This window comes from Austrofundulus limnaeus, unplaced genomic scaffold (assembly GCF_001266775.1).
Source record: "Austrofundulus limnaeus strain Quisiro unplaced genomic scaffold, Austrofundulus_limnaeus-1.0 Scaffold39, whole genome shotgun sequence".
NCBI classification, from domain to species: Eukaryota; Metazoa; Chordata; class Actinopteri; order Cyprinodontiformes; family Rivulidae; genus Austrofundulus; species Austrofundulus limnaeus.
Window position 1 is genome coordinate 2,358,418 of NW_013952441.1, and position 6,492 is coordinate 2,364,909.

Here is a 6,492-nt window from a genome sequence, read left to right on the forward strand (position 1 = left end):
TATATATATATATAATGAAGCTATGTTTTGTAGTTAATAATACAAACTCAACAGCAATTCCAAAAGGTGTTAATTGTTGCTGGAGCTATGTGTGGGGATATGTGGGGCAGGAACTTGGCTGAGGACTGAGCTTCAGGGAGGAGCTTTAAAACTTTAAATAGGTGGAGCTTTGTACCAGCAAGCATACGCACCTCCACATGGCAGGAGATTCAAGAACTTTTCAAACATGTATGAACAATTTAAAGCAACACTCTAGGTATGTTTTTGATTAGAGAATAACATTAGAACATGGTAGTCGATTTTGCATCCCTCTCATTGCAGTATATATTTTAAAATGAAGATTTTTGATATTAAATGTATTGTAATATTGTATGTAATAATGTAAATATTTGTGTCTCTCTTGTTTACATGCAAAATATAAAAGCAGACCAAAACATTGCCAACACCTTCAAATGTGTTTATGGTTTAAACACTTACAATGACCCCAAAGCTCACCAGATGATAAAAGCCAGTTTAATAATATTCTGTATGTAAGAATACCCAGCATACCGTGTAAACAAACAGGCACTGTAGGACATACGGTGACTCATCCTCACCGTCCTGCTGCCTCGAATGATCACGAAATCCACTTAAAATATCATCCAACAAATTCATTTGCTCATGTTTTAGTAACGGCTGTTTAAAAATGCATTGCTAAACAGTTTACGGATCTTATCAGCCCCTTTTTCTAATCTCTAGATTTGTGTTGTTTGATCACAGATAAATATTTAAACAGAGCCGGTGGAACGTCCAACTGAAAAGACAACTTCATACTGACTTGTTGAAGACAGAAAGATGAGCTGAACCTCAAACAGTCGAGTCTAAGGGGCCAAATTCTCTCATTTTGAGCTGTTAAAAGCTGTGTGTATCCATGTGACAGCAGAAGACTTGTAGATCAATAAATGCCTTCAGGGGCACAACAGGGATCATTGAGAACATACAGCTGTTTGTAGTTCAGCTGTAGAGTCACTCTGCTGCATATATATATATATATATATATATATATATACTGTATATCTGACGCCCGTTTTCCTTTTCCTTCTTTTTCTCTGCTTCTTGATGCTGATTCAGCATTCACACTTTTGTTTTACTGTATGTTTTTTGCAGATTAATTACATCTCCACACTTTGTGCTATTTTAGCCATTCATAAGTTAAAACATTCAGCTCATTGAGGGGTTGGGCACTTAAATGTTCTTTGTAACTTTTCTACTTTTCAAAATACAGTATGTAATGTAAAATTGTCACCACTGAAATACATTAAAACCATTCTCTGCTTCAGCTGTTTCTTTAATTAGTTTGTCTTCTTACTTTAAATACTTTAGTCTTTACAAGTTTAGCTTTAAGCTATGGTTTATTACTTTTACATTTTAAGCTTTTTGTTTATTTTATTTTATTTTTTTACATTTTAGTTAGTCATACTGTTTGTTTCTTTTTTGTGCAGCTTGTAAATACATTTATTTTGATATCGTTTGCTTTCAGTTAGACTTCTGTCACTTTCGGCCTTATAATACTTTTAGCTTCTATCTGGCCTTAAAATTTTCAATTTGCAGTTTGCATTTTTAACTTTCTGCTACTTTTAGCTTTTAGCTAACAGTATGATCATTTTAGCTTTTAGTTTGTCTTAAGCTGTTTTTTGGTGTGTTAAGGCTACTACTTTAAGCTAGTTTTATTTTATTTATTTATTTTTTTACTTGAAGCTTATAGCTGGGGTTTTGCCACATTTTGGTATGGTTTTGGTCCTTTTAGCTTTTCATTATCTTTTTGTAACTTTTATTTTTTTAGCCAGCCTTTTACTTCATCTTTTAGCTAGTGATTAGCTATTTTTTAACTAGGCTTAAGCCATTTTTAGCTCTTTTTACCTTTAACTTGCTTATTGTTTAAATTCCTGCTTTTGTTCAGCGCTCACTATCATTTCCACGGAATATGTACTTTCTACAGTTTCTTTTTTTCAGTAAGTCCAGTTCTTTTTTATTTTCTGACATGCTTATCTTTCATCTTTTGTGTGTGTTTTTTTCACACATTTCAGCTTTTCCTGAGCTTATAAAATGAAGTGTAAGATGTTTGAAAGGGATTATCTGAGGACAGAATCCGGAGAGGTCGGTAAATATGTGTGTTTGATCCGTGATTCACTTCAGTTCCTTTTCTTTGATCCACATCACCGTGATTCATGTTGGGATTCTGAGAAAACTAATCTTCTACATCCGTCTGTCGTTCTGCCTCTCCTACAAATCAGCATTCAACAATGAAGACATGGATCTAATCTTCTACCTTCATAAGATTTCTTATTTTACAAGATGGAAATCATGTTCACATTGATTTGTACAAAATGTGGGAACATCTGTGCACTACTGTGCAATCCAATCATTTTGTTTATTAAAATAAAATAAATAAAAAAATAACTAATCCACCAATTTATGCTTCATTTGAGCAAACCAGGAAAAACTGAAGCTGACTTTGTTTTATTTTTGTGACAAAAAACAATTCCAGCACATGGCCCTGCAGTACATAACTCAAAAAACATTATAAAACTCCACCTTTAGCAGAATATTTGCAAGTTTAATTATAACCTTTATGCTTTTGTATGCTTTGGCTTTTAAATTTTATTTAACTTTTTTTTCCTTCTAGCTGTTAAAAACATTATCCACAATCCAACAGCTGACCTCAGAGTTGGAAGAAATGAAAAACGGTATCATCTGACACCTTTTGGATTTGACTGTCGCTGCCTTTCACTCTGCTGTGTGTTTGTGTGCCTTGTGACGGTGACTCCAGTGTCAAACAAGCCGTACAAAGAGCTGAAGCTGTCCCCGAGGACAATAGTCCGTTTCTCATGCTGTCTCTGTCGCTCTCGAGTAAACTCAAAAGCAAGAAGAACATGTTTGATCCCGTAAAAGAAACTTTGATCTTTCAAGGTTGTTTTGCTCTGCATGTGCGTGTGTTTGTAGCGTTAGCATTATATCTCCTGAACCAGAGGGTGGATTTTACTGTAATGAGATACAAATGGCTAAAATTCAGCTGATTTTACAGATATTAAGCTAAAATTTGATGTGTTCATAGCTGACAGTCCCCGAGCGCTAAATGATTGTGCAAGATATATTTTAAAAACCTTTGCCATTAATTATTGAAGCAAACTGTGTCTGTGTGTTAGCAAGGTATCTAATATACAGCAGGCAAAATAAGTATTGAATACGTCACCATTTTTCTCAGTAAATATATTACTAGAGGTGCTAATGACATGAAATTTTCACCAGATGTCGGTAACAACCCAAGTGATCCATACATACAAAGAAATCAAACCATRAATGTCCAGAAATGAAGTYATTTGYAATAATGTGGAATGGCACAGGGRAAAAGTATTGAACACATGAAGAAAGGGAGGTGTAAAAAGGCATGGAAAGCCAAGACACCAGCTGAACTCTCTCAGTAATTAGAAAGCAAGCCTGCCCCTTGTCAGTGCAAGTTAATATCAGCTGGTTCAGTCCCAAATGATGACCAGGCATCACACAAGAACCATCTGATGATGGGTAAAAGTAAAGAGCTCTCTCAAGACCTTCACAACCTTATTGTTGCAAAGCTTAATGATGGCATCGGTTACAGAAGAATGTCTAAACTTCTGAAGGTTCCAGTGAGCACTGTTGGGGCCATAATTCAGAAGAGGAAAGAACATTATTTCACCATAAACCGACCACGACCAGGTGCTCCTCACAAGATTTCTGACAGAGGAGTGAAAAGAATTATCAGAAGAGTTGTCCAAGAGCCAAGGACCACTTGTGGAGAGCTTCAGAAAGACCTGGAATTAGCAGGTACGATTGTTTCAAAGAAAACAATAAGTAATGCACTGAACCACCATGGCCTGTATGCACGCTCACCACGCAAGACTCCACTGCTGAAGAAACAGCATGTTGAAGCTCCTTTAAAGTTTGCTGCACAACATTTAGACAAGCCTGTGTAATACTGGGAGAATATAGTCTGGTCAGATGAGACCAACATTGACCTGTTTGGATGCCAGAATACACATCATGTTTGGAGGTCAAATGGCACTGCACATCAGCCCAAAAACACCATACCAACAGTGAAGTTTGGAGGTGGGAACATCATGGTGTGGGGCTGTTTTTCAGCATATGGTACTGGCAAACTTCAAATAATTGAAGGAAGGATGAGTGGAAAAATGTACAGAGACATTCTTGATAAAAATCTGCTTCCATCTACCAGGATGATGAAGATGAAACGTGGCTGGACATTTCAGCAAGACAATGAGCCCAAACACAAAGCCAAGGAAACTCTCATTTGGTTTCAGAGAAAGAAAATAAAGCTGCTGGAATGGCCCAGCCAATCACCTGACCTGAATCCAACAGAAAATCTATGGAAAGAACTAAAGATCAGAGTTCATAGAAGAGGTCCACGAAACCTTCAAGATTTGAAGACTGTTTGTGTGGAAGAATGGGCCAAAATCACACCTGAGCAATGCATGCCACTAGTTTCTCCAAACAGGAGGCGTCTTGAAGCTGTCATTGACAACAAAGGCTTTTGTACAAAGTATTAGATAAATTTCAGTAAGTGTGTTCAATACTTTTTCCCTGTGCCATTCCACATTATTACAAATAACTTCATTTGGACATTTATGGTTTGATTTCTTTGTATGTATGGATCAGTTGGGTTGTTACCGACATCTGGTGAAAATTTCATGTCATTAGCACCTCTAGTAATATATTTACTGAGAAAAATGGTGACGTGTTCAATACTTATTTTACCCGCTGTATAAGCTAATTTGTGTGCAGTAGCTGAGAGTCATCCAGCTAGCATTTCCATACCGAAACCCAGTGATGATATTCAACCTTTTTTTTCTTCCTCCATTCAGTTCATTTATTCCTCCTGTCTCTTACTTTTTTCCGCTGACTTTTATCTGCGCCCCCCACCCCATTCATCTCTGTCTCTCTCCCTTCCGAAAAACTCCACACACGCACACACACAGTGGTTTCCCTGTAACTGGGTTATGTGTAACTTCAAATAGCCCTGGTTGACAATAGGGAGAGCCCGGGGTTCGTCCTCCCCTCGGTGTCTTTCTTTCTCCCAAACCTCAATGTTTTCTTTTTCTTTTTTTTTTAACTTGTCTGTTTTTATGAACGTGCAGAAAATACACGTGCAGCTACATGTGCAGAGATCTATTATTTGCAGGGGGGGCATTCAAGGTCATTTATCCTGCTAAGACACTGAAGTGCACATGAGGGATAACTCACATAACTTCCAAACACTTGGACATCATAACCTATATGCAACCCATTGTCACGTGTTTACACCTAATCCTGTTAGAAGAGGTTTGTTTGTTTGTTTGTATGTTTGTTTGTTTAACTATTTTTAAAGGCGTGAAATTTTGCTTAGTATTAAGTCATTACATAACCATTCTTATTTACAATGCATGCTGGGGAAAGTGAGGTTTTCACAGTCCAGGTCAGCACGGAGTGAGAGAAGGGGGACGGAGAGCAGGGTGAGAACAAAGGAGGGGATGGAGAAGAAGGAGGAAAGGAAAGGAAAGGAAAGGAAAGGAAAGGAAAGGAAAGGAAAAATTGATTATGAACATAATAAAGAAATTAAAGATGAGACTGTATAATTGAGGGAAAGGGGTCAAGCCACAAAATCAAAAATACTTTGACCTAAATATCAGCAAATTATTTTTGGAGACACAATTTGGGATCAGTCACACATGACCGACACATAAGGAAAGCACTAAGAGGATTTAAAGTTATTAGTTAATCTAAGAGAAAGTAATAACCTCATCCTTTTAATTGTTTCACTGTGTGCCTGTTGGTTTGCAATGGGGGAAAAAAGTCCTAATACTTCAAAAATATTTGTAAAAATCAGACGCACGGGGGGCCGCAGTAGATCAGTCGTCAGTGCTGCAGGTAAGGGGATTCGACATAAAAAGAATTTATGAAATGTTATGTGCAAAAACAACACATTAGGAAAATATTTGACACAAGTCCTGAAGAAACTCAAACTGTGAACATCCTCCACATCAGATCTGTTGATGCTTTCTCAAGAGCCACAAAACGTCAAACAAACAGCCAATTATGAGTTTTAAAATGAGGTTTTAGGGAAAAGTTATTAACAATTAATATTTAACTTGTTGCAGATAGGCCTTTGATCCATATCAGTGTGGAGAAACAGTTAATATTGACCCAACTGACAAACTAACACCTAGCCCGAGCAGAGACGAGGCCAAAACCATCTTCTGACAGCAAAGTTCAAAGACTGACCTTTGACCTTTGATTCAACAGCTTTAACCCACTGAGATTTAAAAGTTAACCCAGAACTATTTCATGTTAAAGGTGAAGGAGAAAAAGTCGTGTCCCTCACACAACAGCTGCTAATATTAGTAAAAGAACATGAGCTTCACTGGACCATAACCAACCAAGGATGTGGACGCAAGAAGAAATGCGACCCTAGGCTGATAAGAT

The 6,492-nt window shown here is 37.2% G+C and overlaps 1 protein-coding gene across 1 annotated transcript in view; it reads right to left on the reverse strand.

Moving 5' to 3' along the window:
- The window catches only part of usp54b (ubiquitin specific peptidase 54b), a gene marked incomplete in the record, with an annotated part of 77,166 nt that overhangs the window by 69,763 nt on the left and 911 nt on the right, over nucleotides 1-6,492 (reverse strand).